The sequence below is a fragment of the Felis catus genome, chromosome C1, assembly GCF_018350175.1.
Source record: "Felis catus isolate Fca126 chromosome C1, F.catus_Fca126_mat1.0, whole genome shotgun sequence".
Taxonomy (NCBI): domain Eukaryota; kingdom Metazoa; phylum Chordata; class Mammalia; order Carnivora; family Felidae; genus Felis; species Felis catus.
The window spans coordinates 133,475,000-133,498,560 of record NC_058375.1 but is presented as its reverse complement, the minus strand read 5'-3'; the positions used below and the strand labels follow the sequence as shown (position 1 = coordinate 133,498,560).

The window sequence follows — 23,561 nt, the reverse complement described above, 5'->3', positions numbered from 1 at the left end:
GAATGAGAAGCCAGTACTATACAGAGTGAAATAAATACAGAAAGAGTCGTGTGTGGATAGAATTAGGTAGCCTAGAATAAACTGTAGTTTGCATTTTCTTTTTTGTTACTTTTAAGAGAATGTAGTGTTCTCTTAAATACTGTGAGAAATAATTTAAAAAGGAGCTGTAAGTTTTTATGTAAAAGTCTTTTTTTCTAATAAAATCAAGAAGGCTGTTTAGTTATTTTTAAGTCTTTTGTTCAATTTGTTTTTATTTGCCCTCCAGTCACCCCATAGCTCCCTTGTGCGTGAATGTGTGTGTACGTGTGTGTGTGTGTGTGTGTGTGTGTGTGTGTGTGTTTGGTGGGGGAGGTTGCACTGGGGAAATGGGGGAGTCCTATAGGAAGAAAAGGAAAAGGTAAACTGATGAAAAAAACGTGAACTCTTTGAAGGATGAATTTTGGTCAGTGTCAAAAGCCAAATGTGATTCAATGTATAAACCACTCATTCATCACCTTGCCTACACGCTTGCTTTTTCCACTAACACTGTTATATTCCTTTTAGTATACCCCTACCACCATAGTAATTTACTCACTCTGTATAGATCCTTATTCTTTTTCAAGGAAATGACATACTGCTCTCATTTCTAAGCCCAGATGTAATTTTTTAAAGAAGAAGACATTGGCATATTCAAAGTGAAGGGCAGATAATTTTAAATTATGTTTTGCTTTTGTGAGATCACTTTTTAAAATCCATCAGGGTGACCTACATTGAAGACCCAAAATATTATAATCTCTCCACCCCTGCCCTTGAGACTTGCCAGCAAGTCAGGTTGTCTAGGAAAATCTCATTACCACAGGCCTCACTGTCCAAGCAACTGTTAGCAGAGAGCACGCAGGGAGAAAAGTAACCCAGTGACTGTCTGCAAATTGACACAGATTAACTGTTCTTTGTCCAGAGTCCTGGTGGAATACTGGAGAGCTGTAGAAAGTCATTTTCAGATACAACATTGAGAATAAGCTGAAGAAGGATATATAAGGCATCCATGAAATGTAGGAAGTGCCACACAACTATAAGAATCATAAGTAAAATTAATTTGGCCCAAAACTACATCCCTAGAAACAGTTTTAAACAAGCCTCAACATGTTCCTGCAGCTGACGATTTATTTAATTGTGAAGGCCATTAAACCATTTGATTGCGATGGGTAAAATTCTATGTGATTGTGGAGCCATATCCATAACCATAGGTTTATCTTTTCTCCTTGTATTCAACTGGGGACACTAATTGAATTCATCCACAAAGCACTGGATTTTATTGTGGATGGAGTTGGGTTCTTTCCAGGAATCAATTCCCATTTTAAACATAGGCCTAAAGTATCTGGGCTTCAGCCAGATGTTTCTGAGAGGGGGTGATTAAAATGGCTGCTAGTTCCATGGTGAATATTTTCCTCAACATTCTCACGTTCTACCTTGAAGAGTTAAGATGAACCACAGTTCTGGATTACAGATTTCTGAGAGTTTATTTTAATTTATGTTAGTCTAAAAGAAATCTTAATGTGTATAAAAAGAACTTTGAGAGAACTTAAGTTTGAAATGAACATACGTTATATAATATTAAGGCTAATAAAATAGTATTGATCTATGCAAAGATAAGAGTGTACATTCTGTAATTATCACTATTTCAGATACATTTAAAAAAAAATAAACTTATCACTAAGAATAACCTTGGAATTCTTACCATAAAGTTGAACATATTGGGAAGTCTTTAGTTCTAATGATGTATCAATGGGAAAGTTTGTGATACCAATTCAGAATATCTACATTTTTGAAGAAGAAGTAGAAATGTAATGACAATTTCCCTCATGGGAGCCCAACTCTAATGAGTAACAAATACACATCTCAACACCAAAACCATACACCTTCAAATTTACAGGTGAAATAAAACTTTTTAGTAAATATGCTTTGGCCAAAAGTTTGCTTATTGAGTCACTTTTAATTTCCATAGCTGTGTGATACTTACAAAGAGCTCTGATCTTTCTATTGGTGTCTGCTCAACATCCACACATTAAATTGCAGGCATTTACTATACTCTTTGACATTTGTTATTTCCACTACATTTGTTGCTTAAATTTCAGTCTTTAAATACTATTGTATAAATCTATCCACGCAAGGCTGGTGACTCAGCAGGTGTGATTGCCCTTTGTAATAATCCCTTTCCATAGGAAAGTACTGAAAGTATTAAAGCAATTTCATTATGAGGCATACTACTCTAGAAGTCTAGAAATCAAATTGTCCTCAAGTAGAGAAATTTAAATACCATGATCAACTTGTAGGAAGAATATTATTTCCATATTACAGAAAAAGAAATTGAGGATCAGAAAAATGTTCATACTCAAGGACACCTAACCAATAAGGTAAGTAAGGCAGGATGGCTATGTTATAATTGCAGTGTCTCATGGAGTTCTTGGATAAGAACTAGAGATGACAGGGTCAAAGTGACTGGGCAAAACCTAAGCATCTATCCTCATTTAGAGCAAAACAGCTTGACTGCAACTGATTTATGTTGGAATTTCCAGTGAAAATCTGTTTGAATAAAATATAAATAACTTAGAAAACTTACTGCATGCTCAGTGACCATCATCTGAGTTTGCCTAGATGAGGGGGTTGTCAGGACACAAGAGTTTCAGTGCTAAAATGGAGAAAGTCCCAGAAAAAATGAGGATGAATTGGTTACCCTACTACTCTGCCTTCAATCAATATATTTATTTGTTGAAGCCTGGAAATTTAGCAGATGGGAAATAGTGTGCATGGAGGGTTCTAATTTATGTGGAACATGACCTTGATCCACAGCTTCCACGGTGATTCAGCATTACAAGAATATGCACACCTTGTCCAGGTCTTGACTTGGTACAAAAGAGATTCAACTATGTAATAACCATCTGAATTTTCCTGTGTTCATCCTTTTTAAAAGCATATATAGATATCAAAATTATACTGTTTTACTTTATTTCATTAGCACAAGGACTTTCAAATATTTTTTACCACAACCCACAGTAAGAAAGAAAATTTATAATGCTACTCAGTACACAGACCATAGATAACAGTTACAAATGTTTCATAGAGCATTTTCGGGTTTGTTACTAGCCTTTAGAACAGTTCATATAGTATGCCCTTATAATGTAGGGCCTTCAGGTGCTACTTAAGTTCAACATCATAGAATTCCATTCCTGCAATCTGCATCTCACAGCCATTACTCATCCTATGGCCTAAGGCTGTTGTTTCAAACTATAGCAAACATAAACATTATTAGAGACTGTGTTAACTTGGTGATATTATGTTACATCATAGACACCTGGATTCTGGGCTTGATTATGGGCCAGGACCTAGAAATTTGATTTTGACAAGTAATGTGAACAATGGTAATTCTCTGGATATGCTGAAGAACATGGCCTTCGGGGCTACTGTCCTGAGCTATTCCACAGCTTCTATATTGTCATTGATTTACTCTCCTGCTAGTTCGTCATTCATCCAACTAGTAGGTACCCAAAACTGTGAGAGATACTAGGGATACAGGTCTCACATAACTAAAACATAGTTGAAAGAAATGCAACATTTAGAATATGGCCATTCTTATTAACAAAGTTTATATAAGAGTTCAGTACAGATTTATTTCTGTTTTTCCTACATAATAGGTAAACATTATGGAAATGCATCCAAAAAAAAAAAAGACACCATGTTTTTTTGCTGATTATAAAGATCACTTTCCTGTGAAGGAGGGCAAGATAAGGGGTGAGGCAACCTTTTGGAGATTGTTTTAACAATCCAGGTAAGGGATGGTTAGTTAATGTATTAAAGAGTAGTACTGAAGGTGGTCATGGGCACTCAGGATAGAACAGGCAATAAGAAGCATCATTTCTCATTGTTTAATAGGCGGGTGGACAAGCAGATGGTCATCCTGCTGCGGTGCAACATGTACTGTGCTAATGGTACTTATAAGTTACAATGATTGCAAAAGGCTGGGACCCACTCAGAAACACTCTGGTATGTGTTGCAACTCTGTCAGAGCAAGAATTAGAGGAACCCAGGATGAGAATTTCACACTCAAATCAAGGACGCTGGAATATAAGATGAGCTCAGAATCTTGAACTACCTTTGAATAAACGTAAAGACACAATACCATTTAACATTGCAATAGATTAAAGTCAAAGAAAGCAAAACTTCTTTGATAGTATCAAATAGTATCGTTTTATCTTCAATGTAAAACCCATATGATCTAAATCTAGATTCACAGAAGGCGGGGATGCTACTATATTTTTTCTCAATTTTATATAATCTTATGTAGTCTCTATATAACAGGATCATTTGTTGAAAATCCTCAGGACCTTCTCCTAGACAATCCAGAGATTGATGACTTTGCCCCCCCTGGCATTCCTGTTCAATTAGGTAGAGGTCAGGGAGACATCTGCTTCATATTTCACCAATGAGGACTTCAATGGAAATGAAGTTCCTGAATTTTAGGTCTTGGCACACGCAAAGCAAATTAGCCTTTCATATGTTAAAAAAAGGTAACAATTAGTTGACTTTCTCCACCAATTTCTTCATTAGATTAAAAAAAATCCCCTTATTATTTATTGCCTTATTTTGTTAGTTTTAGCTTCCCTCTCCAACCTTGCTGCTTACCCTCTTTATATACAGCTTGACTCTGGATCAAATGCAGTGGAGGGTCTCATTAAATGCTGAGCAGCCAGTTTTGACAAACTCTACCTTCACACAAGTTACACAAGAGAAATACATAATATAATTTTTATGGTTGACTGCCTTGAGAAAATTTAGCACACCAGAAGCATAATTCATTCAAGGGGAAAAAAAATCTCTTTAGCTGAGTTATTACCTGAGTGCAGCTCCACTGCTGGAAATAAAGTGTGAAAGCTTCTGTGTACATACGGAGTACAAATGGATCTCGGTCATCAATAACGTGACTAAGTTCAGAATCAGGGTGTTAAGGGATTTCCCTCTAACAAGCAGTAATAGCATTCATTGTGTTTGTGTCTCTGATGTGACAGAGTCCTTGTCCTACACTTTACATCTGTTACTTCATTATAATCCTAATAGTCTTACCATATGAACATTATTATCCCCAGTTACAGATGAGAAAGCTGAGGCTCAGAAGGCTGAGTAACTCCCACAGGATCACATTGCTGGTAAGGGTGGAATCTAAGTCTGTTCAATTCCATAACTTAGCCTTTTCCTATGACTTCTGTGAAATGTTTACTTCTCATTCTAACTAGAGGGTTTGTTTATCACTGAGTGCTTGTAAACCATATATTTGATGTTCTGCACATTGTTTGTCAGTTCAGGCAGGACAGAGTACTAAAAGTGCATCAAGAGGTAATGTGATCCACAGAAAAGCAATCAAAACATTTTAGTCTCAAAAACTCCATGCATTTGAAGTACTGACAGAGCAGTAGAGGATGAAGAGGCTGGGAGCCTGAGTTGATTCTGATGTTAATACTCAAGCACATGAGCACGTGCATCCCTTGCCAAATCTTTTCTTTGCTGCTGTTTGCAAAGTCTAATTGTACACACTACAGAGTGTGAAATGCCAAGTAAAATGTTTCTTTGCCATATCTGTCAGCATATAGAGAGCTTTGATTTCCTCAACCTAATATTTGCATATACCCAATGTCGTAATAAAGACAGAATCACACTGCAGTTGCATTTTAAGTAAGAGTCGTTTAGAAAATAAGTGAGAAATAAATATGATAACTGGAACTGGGCTATCTTATGCCTGTATGCCCCTTTCTCTACAAATTCCTGGCCTACTTACTTTAACTATCTTATGCATTTACTTTATCTGTTAGGACTCTTTGTTGCCAGAAATACACTAAGTTACTCTTCTTTGGAAACAAAAAGGAAGCAAAGTGGTCAGATAGCAGAAGAATGAAATCTGGAAATGTAAAGATGTCAGGCACTTGCATCAGTACTAATCTCTCATCTCTACCACTCTCTATAATCCTAGCTAACTCCATGAAATTTCTCTGTTATTTGTTCTGCCTGTCAGGCAGAAGATGGTAATTCAAGGGTCCCAAGTTTACATCACTAAGTCAATGTGAAAGGACAGATAATCTAGTATTAAGTTCAGTTTTCTTGAAAAGGAACACCAAATTCCTCATTTTAGTTAAACCTCCACTCTTGGCCCAAGCAATGTGATCAGGTCCTCATAAAATACAAACATAGGTTTGTGTTTCTCTGTTTGAAGATCTGAGGTCAACTGAGAACCACCCTGAACAGAATACTAAAAAAAAAAAAAAAATAGAGAGAGAAAATGATTTCCTGTACCTTCTTTTGTTATCTATGCAAGTTATGACCTCTATGCCTAAAATATCTTGTTTTCAAAGTTCTCTCAAGATATCTTTGTAACATTCCCTGATTATATTTTTCAATTCTAAGAAGGAGTCTTGACACAGTTGATGGGATCACTTTGGCTTTCTCACTCATCTGACCTGTGTGGATCACAGCATGACCATTTAGGTCAGGGCAACTGATGTCAATGAGAAAAGATTAACTTTGTCACACATCTTGGTGGGATTAGAGAAATTCTGATTTTGTCACTTATCACCTAACTTATAACCTATTTCCAATTTGTATGACCCTTGAATAAGAGCCCTAATATTTACCATTTAATTTAATTTACCATTTAATTTTACCGTACCATTAATACGGTTATTATGTTCTTTGTGTGATTATCTTGTTTGCTGTTAACTGTAGACATTAATGCCATCTGTTTTTAATACTGTAACTCTTGAGAATAAGGGCAGCTTTCAAATAGTTCTGCCTAAATACTTTTAAACTTCCAAATGGAAACCCTTAATAATTATCATTTAATGGCAACGATCATAATGAAGATGTCACAGAATAAAATGAAACAATATATTAATTAGTAAAATGATATAATCAGTAAGTAAAGTAATCATAAGCATTCACATTTCAAGAACATTATGCATAGAGACATAGTGTTTCCTGTGGCTTAAAGTCCCCAAATCACTTCAATACAGTTGAAATATTTAGTGAATTATCCTGCCAAAGCAACAGTTTTATAGTATAGTAGAGGCACTAAAATAAGACAAATATTGTTTACCTCCTTTCATAGTTAAGTAAAATGGTTTTTTTTTTTTGTTTATGTTTATTTATTTTTGAGAGGGGGAGAGAGAGAAAGAGCAAGTGGGCTAGGGGCAGAGAGAGAAAGAGGGGGGGGAGAGAGAGAGAGAGAGAGAGAGAGAGAGAGAGAGAGAGAGGTGTATAGAGAATCTGAAGCAGGTTCTGCACTGACAGCAGAGAGCTGGACACAGGGCTCGAACTCACAAACTATGAGATCATGACCTAAGCCTAAATTGGGCGCTTAACCAACTGAGCCAACCAGGAAACCCAGAAGAAACAGTTTTATGTTAAGTCTCAGTCTATCAAAGCACACAGGTCTTTGGCTAGAAAAATATTTTATAAAAAGCTGATCCCAAATAAATTACCTTTGTACAAATGTGACGAGAAATTCACTGAATAACAAATCACAGAGGAATAGGCTGAAGATATTTTCACTGAGAAAAAAAAAAACATGTGCATAATGACAACTTACTAGGAAAAATGTCACTGTGAAGAATTTAACATACCATACATAATATTGTGGACTATGCAGATATATATCCATCTATACAAAGATAAATATAGATACAGAAATATAGTTAGATATGTGTATATATCTCCAGGAATACTGATAAACCTAATTTTTATTTTTGTGTGGTTGTTAACTAGAGTAGTAAGAAGGTGGGTCATGTGGGATTTGAACATTATGTTGATCAAAGTCAATGCACCACAGAGGCACCAATCATGGTCACGAATAACAGAGAAGAAAGAAGAAATAAAACAAGCCTGGAAACATAAATAAAAGAGTGAACTATACCAGGAATAATTCCAGCAGGGTAGTTTTTATATAGGAACAATCAGCACCTAGAGTTGTTTCTCAGTTGCCTTAAGTATCCCAAATCAGCTAGTCTAATCTTAACCTCTATGAAACGTTACGTGCTTATCCTACCAGGACTTAATATCTTCAGCAAAGAGATTTCCTCAGGAATGAACAGATGTTCCTTTGGGGGCCTTGCATCAGTAGGGATCTGAGCAGATCCAGGTGTCAGCTGCCTTCTTGCCACCATTACCTTAAGACCAGATAATGGAACTTTATGACAACGTCCCATAAGCTTATATATCAACTCTTCTGTGGAATATCCACAACAACTCACTTCTGCCTCTCTGCTGTAGTCAACCCACCATCAGAGATGTTTCCTTTTACTATGTAGCCTTTAAATTGCACACCATTTCCTTCTGCAATAATCTTAATTAGAGATCTACATGTAATCCAGACAGGAGTAAATGAACACACTTGATGGCAGGAAAAAGGCAGAGCAGCTATGAACTGAATTCCTAGAGCAACTCTGATAAGACTCAGGCCTTGAAGTACCCTCTCATGTGTAGTAAAAGAGAAAATACAAATTAGCTTGAACTTTAATCTTTGTCCTCTTTCTGTTGTGGTTTTCTTGTAAGACTGGCCTACACTTGCAGTAAAAGTTCCAGCATAAGTATCACAATCTATCGTGCTGCTCTAATAATCACTGCAGATTCAAAGGGTGATTTTGGCCAGCCTCATTTAATATTGGGCTCTGAAAGAGAATATATGATGGTAGCTCTGGGTGAAGGCAACACAGATTTTCAAGGCTGTAACAGCAGCTACAGAGACTATCAAACCTATAGAGGATATTTGCTGCGAACACATTAAGAGCAAATTTTACGGATGCTCTATAAGTTAAGGCCAAGTGTGGAATGGAAGAAAAAGGGGGTTCAGAGATGACAGCTTTTATTTTGTAGATTGTTGTACACATAAAGATGAGTTAATATTAATAGGAGAAATAAAAGTTTTGCATTTAACACTAATGGTGGCTATAATAAGCAAGACAGTGATTAGATCATGACCAGAGCCCAGAAATGTCCAGCCTTAACATTCAACTCAGTGACAGTGCATCTGATTTTTATTTTCTATGTGACATCAGTGGAATACCTTGAAATACTCTATGTTGCTTGCTAGGTTTTATTTTTTTATAGGATAATTATAATACTATAACAGTTTTCCTAATTTCCTGACTTTTTTGTGGGGGGAAGTATAGAATTTAGGATTTGGAAAAATATTTTCATTTCCAGAAAAATGTCATAAAGAATTTTTGCATAGAAACACTAGGCACAGGAAAATATCTTGGTTCCTACTACTACTTAAAATATGTTATAAGATTCTGTTTTCTTCATAATCCATTGGTATATTCCCTAGAATGCATTATGGTCAGCTACCTTATGATGTTAATGAAAATACCTGCACATGGCAATTATTTTTTGAGAGAAGGCATTAAATCACTGAGGAAAATATAAATATACTTTGTATTATTTTCTATATTAAAAATCATTTATACCTTGGCTTTACTGATTATTCAGATATATCACAGGATAGAGTCAGCAGACTTGTTATATATTAAATAATGTAAGTTTTACTACCAATGTACAGTATAATTTTGGACAAATTACAGTATCTCCAAGTTTTTCATATGAAAATTAAATAAAGTAATATTGTTCCAGGTATCTCCAACGTACTGGCGGAACTAAACAAAACAAAAAGTCAATGTGCTTTACAAATTAAAAATTTTTTAACAAATTATATCTTTTATTGGCATGAATAACTGATAAACATATTCTCAGAAAAAAATTAACTTTTCTTTTTTATCATTTTTATGTTCAACGACAATAATTACCTTTAATTTATTTTCTTAAATAAAATGAAATTTTTAAGAGCTCTGAATGTTATAGCCTGAATGTGTCCCCTCAAAATTCATATGTGGAAGCTTTAACCCCAATGTGACTTTATTCGGAGTTAGGGCCCACAAGGAAGGAATTCAGGTTAAATGAAGTTATAAGGGTGTGGAACTAATCCAACAGAATTAGTGTTTTATAAAAATAGACATGAGAGAGCCTTTATCTCTGTATGCACACAGAGAGCACAGTGAGAAGGCAGCTACCTGTAATTTAGGAAGAGAGCTGTCACCAGAGACCAAACCCTTCTCAACCTTTATCTGGGACTCCCAGCCTCCAGATATGACAGACATAAATTTATGCTGTTTAAGCCACCCAGCCTGTAGTATTTTGCTATGGCAGCTCAAGGTGATTAATACACCAATTAGCTATGTATAAAATGTTCCTTCTCTGTGGTCCCCAAATTTCTTATAACATTATTACTGTATTCACATTATATCAAAATTGGGCTTACATTATATTTGTTATGACTTAAAAGTAATATTTGAGGGCTGGAGCTATATCATATTCTAGCTTGTATCTACATCACAAAGTATGTTATTTAGGACAGTAGGTGCTTAGTAAGTGCTGCTTACATAAGTAATGTGGTATATAAATTCTAGGTCTATTATCACGAAAGAGTTTTGTTCTGGTGTTTTGTTTTCCTTTGGGTTTTGTTTTTGTTTGTATAATGTTAGCTCTGGGTCCTTCTAAAAGGATAATTTGCTTATTTGTTTTTTGCTGATTACATAATGTTGCTGACAGCGCTTTCACATGATCTACACTTCATGGGAGTAGGATTTGTTGCTATGAAAGTTATATCTCAATCATTATTCTTCAATAATCTCTTGTTCAATACATAAACTAGGTAACACGGGAAGCTGATTTCTGATTTCTGAATAGGTAACTACACCATCTTAGACACAAAGTCAAGAATCTAATTTGATAGAAAAGAAGAAGCATGAAGAGCCAGTACTTAGGAATGCATGACTAAACCACGAAGGACCAGAATCAGGCAAAACTATTCTACACGCAAGAGTGATAAGAAAAGAATAGGGGACCAACACTGCATGAATACAACAGCCAGCATGAGAATACATTAAGAGCATGAAAGAGGTCATTCATGCTTTTTCTTCTAATAGAGTAGCTTCAGAAATAGTGTTTTTGCTGATACTGGAAAACTGCAGTTTCTCAGCCATTGTTATATGGTGATCATCAGAAAAAAAATGCCAGTATGTTTCATCTAAGCTAGAAACAGGTAAGAAGGAAGGAAGGAAGGAAGAAGGAAGGAAGGAAGGGAGGGAGGGAGGAAAGAGGGTGAGTACATGTGTGCTACTTTGTGGTTGATGGGGGAATGCAAAAGTAAACAAGAAGACAATATGGACAATTCCACTGTCCGTTTCCAGTGGCTTAAGGGAAGGAAGCCTTGATCATTTGCTAGGTTATCACCACTGAGAGCCAAAGGCAAAGCAACTGTTACTTTGTTACTCATTATCTTGTGACAACATTTAGGAGAGGGAATTTTTGGTTAAAATGATATTACCTAATCGGGTGTTCAACTGATCCTGGCTCCTCTACTAGATGTTGGTAGATATGTTGTGGAAAAAGACAAAAAGCAACAAAACCAAACCAAAAGTATTTTGAAGTCAGATAACTTTGGATGTTAACAAAAGATAACAAAGCAAACAAGTTTTTTAAGCATACTGAAATCTTCAATAATGAATCTCTGAGGCAGAGTATGTAATTAGAAAATGGAACCATTTACCAAAAGCATAGGATCTATTAACAACAGATTAGGAAGTGCCCTTGACACTCCAGAATTTTTGCCAAAAATTCTAGATTTTTAGGAATGATTTTCACCCAGCAAAATTTCCATTAAAACTCTATCATGAAGTGATTTTGACTCAGTAGCAATAAATAGTACCTGGATATTGGTTTCTAAATATCATTTTAAAAGAACTCTTTTAAAAGGAACCAGAGTTGTTTGAAGAGCTGGTTGGTACCAGGTTTGAGGCAGGAAAAAAAATACAAGAAAAGCCCAGAGGATCTGTCCCACAAAGTAAAGAAATGACAACAAATCAAAACAAAACAAAGCAAAAACCACAACTAACAAAATGAAGAAGACATAAAATGAAGAAGATATATCAAAAAGGCAAGGGACCAATCTGAAAGAATACCCAATGGCCAAAGTTAGAACAACTAGATCAACAAAACAAATAATAATAGTATTGATTATAAACCAAATAATAAAATTAATATTCATAATAAATTAATAAAATTAATGAATGAAGAAATAAAGAGAAAAGAACAAAGGAATGAAAGAAGGAAGATACAAAGAAGAAGGAAAAGCTGTTCTTTACTGAAGAATTCAATCAATATATATAGCAGAAATAAGCAGAATAGAAAATCACCATTAGAATACCACAGTGAAAACCACAGCAGGTAAGTTCCTCCAATGGATAGTAAATTACTGAAGAAAAGCTTAAGCAGAACAGGATATTTGAGTAGTCTCAAAGTATGTCTCCCCCAAATTTTAGTAATTACAAAAGAATAAATAGTAACTTCATAGGAGGTAGAGAAATGATCAAGATTAACATAATAAGCATTACACATGAACATCATGTAATACTTAACACACTGTCCTGAGTAGGGCACATCACCTCTTTAGTACCCTTACACATAACCTAACTTTCATGCAGAACCTATATTTAAGCATGATAAAACACCAGAAAAATACAAATTGAGGGACATTCTACAAAATCATTAACCAATACTCTTGAAAAGTATCAAGATCATAAAATATGAGAAGAGACTAGTAATTCGTACAGATTGCAGAAATATGAGAACTTAATGGAATGTGGGATTCTGAATTGTATTCTGGAATTGGAGCAGGGAGCATAGAGGAAAGACATTATTAGACAGACAAGCACTGGTGAACTCTGAATAAGTTTTGGAATTTAGTTTATAAAATAGTTTATAATAATAGTTTATACTATTAAGCTAAGATTAATTTCTTAGTTTTCAACATGTACTCTTTGTATTTTTAGATATTAAAAGGGAGAAGCTGAGCGAAGGATATGTGAAAATTCTCTCTGCACTATTTTTGCAACTACCTTGTAAGTCTAAAAGTTTTTTTTAATATCTTAAAATGCAATGAAATTAGAAATATAAGTAAACATATAAATAAATTAAAACTTGGTATGGCAGTATACAGACATGCCTAATATCAGCTAAATTCTAACATGACCACTCCTAAAACTGAGTTTGTCACATGCATTGAACCTTACATCATCACTATTGTAATTGCATAACAGGAGTGTTTCTACTTTACTTCAGACTGACACAAAATAATTGTTTTCTCTTTTTACCAGTCTGACTTCTATTTCTTTGCCTTTCAAATGTGCATTATTCATCTTGGAGTAATTGTTAAAATAGATCTCCCTAAACTCCTCATTCTACTGATTCCAACAAGATGAGAATGAAAAATCCATAGGATATTATATATGACTCTGCTTGGTTGTAATTTCCCCAGTTAAGAGTTAATATATCAAGGTAATAAAATGTTATAGCTTTTAGTTCAAGCAAAAACTATAAAAAAATAGAAGATATCAGAGTACACGCTATCATACTATGCATGAAATTGCCTATTTAGAAAAAAGAAATAGTAAAGTGGTGATTGTTATGATGTTAAAATCTCTGAATAGAAATTGCCACATTGTCAGCAAAACCAAAATTTCCGGTTGGTTTATCAATAAGATTATTGGGCCTACACTGTACTTCATACTATCTTCTGAGCGTTTCATCTCTTCCACCAACGAGGAAGCTGATGCTCAGGAGGAGCATTTAATAGCTGGACAGCTATAATGCTCATGTCCACTTTTTCTTTTTCTTTTCCCCAAGTGAACTGACTTTAAAATGATCATCAAGAACTGTGCAAAAGAAGAGAAGAAATGGAGACAAGCTGACAGTTCTGCCTAAGAACTGATACAGAATTATCGCTGTTTGGGGGATGAGCCTATCTTATAGGGCATTTGGAATCTGAGAGAGCTGATGGACATATCAAATGCACATATGTAAGTCTCTGCTTAAGAGACTTAAAGAGACTCATTCCTACTGGCTGTTCCTACAAAACACTAACTAAAATATATAAAGCAGAGTTTATTTAAACACATCTCAAAACCCAGAGTATAATGCCTGAGTCATGATAAATTTAGAATAGCACTGGAAGGGATTTTTAGATATTGGTTGACAGGTGGAACACTTGAGGACAAAAGGAATTTTTTAGGCATATCTGGTCTTTCTTTGAAGCCCTCTCACACTAACTCAGTTTACTTTCAGCCTTCCAGGAACACACATCATTTGCCCTGAAAATGACTAAAGAATTTCAGTTTTCATTCCATCTTTCTAGATCCAAGCAATCTCTTAGTTTTGTAGAAGTGATGCAGCAAGGGATCTCCCAGGCTTGAACTCATGTTTTCCTCTTTTCTAGTTACCCGAAACCAGAGATATTAATTACTCCTAATTTGCCTAAATTATAACTGTAATCCTAAGGGTTCTATGGTTAAGATAAAATAAGGGTGCAGTTAATGAATACATTAAGTCAGTTAATCACTATTTCCATCTAAACATGAGAATGCCACTCTTACTCATTCTCCTGAGTACATATATTGAAGAGGATGGGGTGAGGGGAGAGGTAAATAAACTCTACAGAGTTTAACTATTAATTTTAAGTGATTAAAAAAATCTTAAAACCAACTGAAATGAATTTATTGAAATTATTGCAATTTGGGGGGAAGAATTCACCTACTGAATGGATAGACTCTTTCTTCATAATACTTAGATGGGTCCTCAGTGTTCAAACTATTATTTCTCCATGTTCTCCTAGGGCACATAAGAAGAGAACATGTGCATAATCATTTAATGGGAGCCAAAAAAAAAAAAAAAAAAAAAAAACACCTTCTCCTTCCTATTCCCAAGCGCCTTTCTCAATTTTTCCCTGCTATCATTAACATGGGAACCCCAGCGTTAGATGTATAATCCCTGGTTTAAGGTAAAAAGGACCTCAGCTAGAGCCTGGTGTCACGTTCTGCCTTTTTATTGGAGTCAGGTTTGTCCTAGAGCATGTTTTGTGTTTTAATGGTATTAGGCCCAGTACTTGCTTTATATTCAAGCTGCATGGATACTTAGTCTTCTCTTTGGTACTTGTGTATGGAAAGCCTCAGCAGGACTCCAGTTGTCTTGTTTCATTGCTACTTGTTCCACTGTCTGCCCATCCAACTTTTTTATCAGACTTCCCATATTGTATGCATCCTCTGAATGGCTGATTTCTTTTTTTTAGTTTGATTAATCTATATCTCAGTTTCTGTTGGTTGGTCTATAAATTTAAATTCTTGTGTTCCTTTCCCTTCAGTTAATAAAGGAAAATCAATTCAACTGTCACATAGTACAATGTTTCCTATTCTTCATGCTGTAAAAGTTCTCTTCTTCTAGGGACCAAGAAAATATCTATTTCTACTAGTGGCCACCCTGTTAATCCTGTTAATATCTGGGGTGATTCTTGAGAAGAGATCAGGTATTCAAACACCAAATCCTAGCCTTTGTTTTCAGCATAGCTAATAAGAAAATTATTTTCATATTTAATGAATGCAGATATTCACTGATAAATAGGAATCTTAAGAATCATGTTTCGGGGCGCCTGGGTGGCGCAGTCGGTTAAGCGTCCGACTTCAGCCAGGTCACGATCTCGCGGTCTGTGAGTTCAAGCCCCGCGTCAGGCTCTGGGCTGATGGCTCGGAGCCTGGAGCCTGTTTCCGATTCTGTGTCTCTCTCTCTCTCTGCCCCTCGCCCATTCATGCTCTGTCTCTCTCTGTCCCAAAAATAAATAAATGTTGAAAAAAAATTAAAAAAAAAAAAAGAATCATGTTTCAAGTAACAGAAAACATTTTTGACCTATTTACCCAAACAAAACACAAAAATTTATTGAATGGGTATTGAGTTGTCATAGGAAACCTAAGGAGAAAAAATGCAACAAGATTTAGAAGGTATTAGATGCTTTTCATCCTCCACATCCCACACCACTCCACAGCCAGATACCCAGGTATCTGTGTATCTACTTCATTTATTCTTCTCTTTCTCTAAAAGCCCTACCTTTTCTACTTTTGAGTTCAAATGGCCACCTCGACCTCAACTTTCATATCCTCTTAGTTCTACAAACACATACTGCATGCCTCAGTGCCAATTCCAAAGTCTCTGAAGAAAGACTAATTGAGTCACGTTGGCTTAGGTGTTTGTTTACTACTGGCCCAACTAGCAGTGGCCCTGGGTCAGCCAGCTGCCTCATCAGCAAGGATATGTAAGGAGACTGCTAGGGAAGAGGACCAGATGCCCAAGTGTCACTACAGGTACTACTGTTTGGTCTGCAACGTTTATAGAAAGACTTCAGGTTTTCTTTGCAATGAAAGAAGTAGCTTCCATGTTCTTCATGTTGGCTTTGCATGTAGCTATCTCCTTCCAGCAAAAAAGGTAACAGAGTATTTGAATGTTATTGGTACAATTAAGTCTTTGCTGACAAGATTTCCTCTCTAGCTCTATGAACTCCTTTCTAGGTGCAATTTTCTCATTCCCTTTTTCTAAGCATTTACTGTTGTTCATTAGGCTAAGATCATGTTCAATATTAGTGTCACTAGAGTTAATAGTACAGGACTAATTTTCCAGTAAAAGTTGTGGCCATTTGTGTTATGGAAGTGCTTCCCTAATTCAATGGTTCTCAAACTTTGGCAAGCATTAAAACCATTTAAAACGGTCCAGGTAGGGCTTGACAATTTGCACTTCTAACAAGTGTCTACCAAAGTGATGTTGATGCTATTGGTTCTGAAGTCACTCTTTAAGAACCACTGACATATCATTGTTACTGTCATCACAAGAGAAATAGCCAGAAAATTAGCAGCACAAATAACAACAGGTGCTGGAGAGGATGCTGAGAAAGGGAGATGCCCTTGTACTGTTGGTGGGGATGCAAAGTGGTGCAGCCACTCTGGAAAACAGTCTGGAGGTTCCTCAAGAAATTTAAAATAGAAGTACGCTATGATCCAGCAATTGGCCTATTAGATATTTACCCAAAGGATATAAAAATAAAGACTTGGAGGGGTACATGCACCCCATTGCTTATAGCAGCATTATCTACCATACCCACACTATGGAGAGAGCCCAAATGTCCATCAACTGATAAATGGATAACGAAGATGTGGTGTACACACACACACACACACACACACACACACACACACACACACACTGGAATATCACTCAGCCATCAAAAAATGAAATTGTGCCATTTGCCATAATGTGGATGGAGCTAGAATGTATTATGCAAAGCAAAGTAAGTCAATCAGTGAAAGATAAATACCATATGATTTCACTCACATGTGAAATTAAAAAAACAAAACAGATGAATATATGGGAAGGAGTGGAAAAGAGAAGAGAGGGAAATGAAAGACAAGGGACTCTTAATAATAGAGAACAAACTAGGGAGGGAGGGAGGTGCGTGGGAGATGGGATAGATCGATGATGGGTACTAAGGAAGGCACTTGTGATGAGCACTGGGTGTTACATGAAAGTGATGAATTACTGAATCCTACTCCTGAACCCAATATTGAACTGTATGTTAACTAAAATTTAAAAAAGAAAGAGAGAGAAAAGAGCAAGAAAAGGTCTTATCAATTACTATCAGGGAGCTAGGTGTGGTGACAATGTTTCATATAATGTCCTCATTCTAAAATCCTTGGGATATTAAAATGCATAGGACTTTTAAGATTGTCAGGTCCTGGGGCGCCTGGGTGGCTCAGTCGGTTGAGCATCCGACTTCGGCTCAGGTCATGATCTCACAGTCTGTGGGTTCGAGCCCCGCATCAGGCTCTGTGCTGACAGCTCAGAGCCTGGAGCCTGTTTCCAATCCTGTGTCTCCCTCTCTCTCTGCCCCTCCCCCAGGCTTACTTTGTCTCACTCTGTCTCTCAAAAATAAATAAATATAAAAAAAAATTAAAAAAAAAAAAAAGATTGCCAGGTCCTGTCTTGCCTATACAAGTTCATACAATACTAATGAGTTTAACCACTTCCATTCATTACCTCCATTATTATGTCCTTAATATCTTTATTTACAAAGAAAAATTTATGTCACTCCTGTAGATGGAAAAAAAACATGTTATTTTAAATTGAAAGTAACTATAAAATACATTTTAAATGTTACTTGATTTTGAAAATGAGTATAGGGGCACCTGGGTGGCTTGGTCGGTTAAGCGTCAGACTTCAGCTCAGGTCATGATCTCACAGCCCGTGAGTTCGAGCCCCGCGTCAGGCTCTGTGCTGATCGCTCAGAGCCTGCAGCCTGTTTTCAGATTCTGTGTCTCCCTCTCTCTCTGCCCCTCCCCTGTTCATGCTCTGTCTCTCTCTGTCTCAAAAATAAATAAACGTTGAAAAAAAAATTTTAAAAAAGTTTTAAAAAAATTTTGAAAATGAGTATAGATGATACCAAATCAAATAGTTTTAAAACACACATGCAAAAATAAATTATTCAATGAGAATTTAAAACTGCTTATGATTCATTCTTAATAAAGGAACAATCAGCTCAATGTCACATTGCTTAAGATAGAAAAGATATTTGACATCATTAATTCCATTCTTTCAGTTGTGATATTTGCTTTCATTGAAAATCCCAAAGCATGTGTGTATGCTATAAAGGATAGAACTGACCCAAGAAATTTCTTTGACATGGTTGGAGATTAATATTTATTCCTACTGCTATATTGCAAACTATTTTGTTCAACCAACAGTTTCAAGATATCCAGAAGTAATTTCCAGAAGCTGTTCTACATTTGTTAAGGTCTACAATGTGGAGGGAAAACTAGGTCTCTTCTCTCTCACACTGCCATATTCTTTCAGGAAAAACTTATCGAAATCATATTATTTATATCTTTTTCATAATATTCAATCATGCCTTCAGTGAGTTAGTGAGTACATTTATAGTTAAGTTCTTCTGAAAAGACATTTTTTTAGCATAATTTAACAGGGGTGCCTGGGTGGCTCCAACTTGTGATTTTGGCTCAGGTCATGATCTCATAGTTCGTGGGTTCAAGCCCTGGATTGGGCTCTGCGCTGACAGCATGGAGCCTGCTTGGGATTCAGTCTCCCTCTAACTCTGCCCCTCCCATGCTCACTATCTCTTTCTCTCAAAACTAAATAAACATTAAAAAAATGACTTTAGAATAATTTAACAAATAAGTAAAATTCAAAGACCTACCCTCAAGTTGCTCTATGTGCTGTGTCAACTATGGCAAAGAGAACAGACACAATGCACTCAGTGGCCTATATAAAATATCTTTCAGATTTCCAGCTTTATGAGGTTCACATTATAAAATTATAAAGTTCACATATTCCAATTAATGTGAAAAGAGATTCAAAGTAGTTGAAGTGATCTTCCCAAGTACATAGCTAGCAATGATTGAGCCAAGAATGTAGTCCACTATAGAATATTCTTTCAACACTGAGTTCACTGTCTCAGGAAAGTGAGAAAGAAGCAGGGGTAAAGGTATGATTTTGTTTCCTCATGAATGTTTTGCTCTCTACTTGCTTTAGTTGCGCATCCAGTTCTAATCAGACACTGCCTAAAAGGCCAGTTTATTAGAATCTGTAAACCTGCTGGTCCAGAAAATGATCAAGATGGTCCCCTGGCCTGCACTGTTACCTCTCCAGTGGGGGTAGGTGTGAGAGAATATGCCTGAGTTGCACTGACAGATTCAGACTTAGAATACAAACAATGCTGGTAACCTTGCCTTACTTCATTTCTTTCCCCTTCCATCCCAGCTTCCACTCTTGTCAATTCATAGATCAACACTTTCTTTGGGGGAAACTGTTTTAATCACCTGTGTTATTTTATAGATGAGGAAAATATTTTTCTTCCTACTGAAGCAACCAATCTTAAAAAAAAAAAAAAGACATGATCTCTAAATGCCTTTAAAATGCAGATTAGCATTAAATTTACAAAATTAACACACTCCAAAAATGTACTAACTTATGTAAAAATTCATAAGAGTTTTTTTTTTGAAAATTGTAGCCTGATTTGAAGGAAGCTTTAAGGCCCTACATGTCCAAAAATTTTAACCTTAAGACTCCCATAATGCCTCAATAATGGCAAGAAGAATCATTGTAATCATGTTAACTAGAGCCACACAGACAACAGCCATCTGCTTGTAGAATCATTTGCTAGTTGTCTCATAACACAGGAAGCTATTTGACCTTTCTGTGCCTCAGTTTCTCTCCTGTAAAATCATAATTCCAGCACCTGCTTCTGTTGTACAGGTGCACAGTGGCCCTTCCTACTGCATGATGAAATTTCTTTTTTTTTAATTTTTTTTTTTTCAACGTTTATTTATTTTGGGGACAGAGAGAGACAGAGCATGAACGGGGGAGGAGCAGAGAGAGAGGGAGACACAGAATCGGAAACAGGCTCCAGGCTCTGAGCCTAAAATTTCTTGAGAGTATCTTAAGAGCAGAGGAGAAAAACAGAATATCTCTAACCTACCAAGGAATTCCTCCAAGGTCTGTAGGGCCACAGAGCTGAGCTGGCTGTGAGAGCCCTCTGGTGGAAGGAATCCATGCACATTAAATATTTCTAGACTGGTTAGACTAAAAGTGGATAAAGTACACCTAGTATTTGCAAAAAAGGGTCTTCCTGGCCTAGGATTCTTGAGATGCCCCAAGCTCTCCTAGGGAATTGGAAAATTACTGGTATTGTATCAGTTTGAGATCTTGTTCTCCTTCCATGACACGGTTCAGTCTAACCGACACAGTTCACTATCAGGCCACTGGAAGTAGACAAGGAAAGAGAGGCCTACCATCATGGGAGACTAAAGATACTTCCTTAACCTCACAGGAATTTCATGAAGATTAAATAATAATAATAATACATAAAAAAGGCTTGGAATAGAACTAAAGCACACAAGTACTCAATGTGGATTATTTATTATCTATTATGTATAAAGCACTTTGCAAAGAAACATCTTGTTTATTTTGTTTGTTTCCCTTAATTCTCTCAATGCTATGAGGTAAGTGTTATTATTACTCACCCTTTAGGATATAAAATAACAATGATAATTGAATTTCAGAGAGGTTTGTTCACATGCCCAAGGTCATACAATTCAGTGTCAAACCATGATGTGAGACTTCAAGGCAGTTTCATTACCCAAAATATAGAATGCTCTAGATCTCTCACACATTCATTAGAGAGCCTGTTAGAAATACAGACTGTAGAGTAGTCTCATATTGCTGTTTATTCAGTAGAACTGGGTAGGGTCTGCATGTTAGTAATTTAAAAAAGAAAAAAAAAACTTATGACATTGACATGATGATAATTTGGAAATTATTGAGAAGCACTGTCTGTAGGTAAGAGAGGGGTGATCATTAAATTGTTATTTTAAACAAATGATCTTATGGCAAATAGACATCATAGGAAAACAGACCAGAACCCTGGGACATCTGTAACAGTATATCTATAGGAGATAAAAACAAGCGAACAACACATGATCAGATTTTACACTGATTAGTGACTTATTGGGTCAGAGTTTGAGACTTTTCTCATAGTCTCATAGGAATGGTATTAGAATAGAGACAAAGTTTAAAAATTGGGAGTGCTTCTGGGACATGTAGCATCAGGTAAGTACCACCATACAGGTAGAGAGTGTTATAAGTAAAGGCCAGATGGAGAAAGCACCTCAAGTGCTCATACATTATTAGTCCTCACACTTCCTTAATGTGACAGGCATAGATTTTAATTTAATTTCACGGGACTGCCATACAAGCTAATACAGCTAATAAATTTTATAATCAATTGTTGACACCTGCCCTCCTGACTTGAAAGAAATGTAGAATTATTGCTGTTTTGGCCACAGATGCAGTAGAGTATAAAAACAAAAAAAGCAGAGAAGGAGAATGTAAGAGAGGAGATGAAGACAAGCTTCAGTTTGAAATGTTGCCTAGGACTACCCTTTCCACACAGCTCATCAGTAATTAAGAATCAGGAGAAGACAAATACAAAAGTAGGTATGCTTCGCCTCTATTTTTTTTTACCATCTATTTTTTTTCTTATTCCAACACACTGTAGTAACTGTCCTCTAACAGAAAAGCAATTTTCATAAAGGAGGACATTGTGACAGCTTCCAAAAAGAATGGTGATATTTTTGCCCTTTGGGGAAATTGTTTACATTTTTCTTGCAAAATTGTTTTTACAACTTGATCCTGTTTTTACTCTATGTGAGATTTTACAAATAATAATCATCTCTGATGTTTTAGTACCTTCTTCACTATATAAATCATATGACTTTTAATTTATCTCTGTGATTTGAGATCTGATGGGCCTCTGTAAACAACTTCTAAAACTTTCCCAATTTTGTGAATATATCTGAGGTAGATATTCAACAAAAACCACTATCATGGGGATACTGATATATGGTAGAGGGAAAGGCCCAACTTACATCCCACCACAGACTGGTTTATCTTAGAGAACAAGGGATTACTACTTTCAACTTATTTTCTTTCAGTAAGACAGTGTTGCCATGGTTTCTTGTATCCCTAGTTACGCATCTGCATAAAAAGAAAAAAATCACAGAACAAATATCCAAGGACACAGGACACTATGATAAAACAATGGGCACTTATGAAATATAAAATACTCTTGAGTACACCACATTTTTCTTCCATTACCCCCTCTCTCCACCAAAACCCCCCAAATAACCCAAAGTTTGGACATTCTGCAGCACTGTTATGGAGTTTGATTCCAATTTGATTAATATGAAATTAAGAAGTTGTGTTAGCTAATACAAGATATACTTCGTATTTTCTGTTACATGAGAAAAATAAAAAAAAAATAATTAAGCTTGTTAGAGGAATTTTTTTTATTTTTATTTTTTCAACGTTTATTTATTTTTGGGACAGAGAGAGTCAGAGCATGAACGGGGGAGGGGCAGAGAGAGAGGGAGACACAGAATCGGAAACAGGCTCCAGGCTCCGAGCCATCAGCCCAGAGCCTGACATGGGGCTCGAACTCACGGACTGCGAGATCGTGACCTGGCTGAAGTCGGACGCTTAACGGACTGCGCCACCCAGGCTCCCCAAGAGGAATTTTTTTTAAAGGAAACTAATTGAGAAATAACATGTAATGGACCCAACACTGACTGACTCCAAATTTTGATAAGGGCCATTCCTGAAATAAATAAAATGTGCTTCGATTTTTAGACAGTAAAACATACCCATCATTTAGTCATATTAAAGAAGGAACAAGTTTACAATGTTTATTCTTTAGGTTTAGAGTAAAGGAATTCCCTTCTTTGCCTCTGTTACTCTGCAGAAGTGAGAAAGCTTCACAGAGATGGAGACAAATATTTATTGAGTAAATCAGAGATAAAGGCAATGCAATCTGATACAAATCTTTATTGCAACAATTAGTGAGCGGTCAGCTGGCTATGGAATTAAAATAATTATACCTCAAAAAGATGAGTGGAGAGGCTAAAGATTTTTTATTGCACCTTTAATTTTTCTGTTGAGAATAGGATACTTAAGTAAACTAATTTTCTATTAGCATTATTAATTCTTTTAAATAAGGTATGCCCTTCTAAATAAAAACTGAAGCCCTAGTTCTGTATTTAAGACATTCT

At 36.0% G+C, this 23,561-nt stretch overlaps 1 long non-coding RNA gene across 9 annotated transcripts in view; it reads right to left on the bottom strand.

Annotated features, from left to right (window-relative positions):
* The window catches only part of LOC109502665, a 325,020-nt gene that overhangs the window by 217,674 nt on the left and 83,785 nt on the right, over positions 1–23,561 (bottom strand). The window contains exon 1 of one of the 9 annotated variants that reach the window (XR_006583729.1): positions 7,503–12,139. The exons of the other annotated variants lie outside the window; for them this stretch is intronic. This is a non-coding gene — a long non-coding RNA (uncharacterized LOC109502665). Of the gene's footprint in view, positions 1–7,502; positions 12,140–23,561 lie in introns of those variants that run through there. 9 annotated transcript variants of the gene reach the window in all.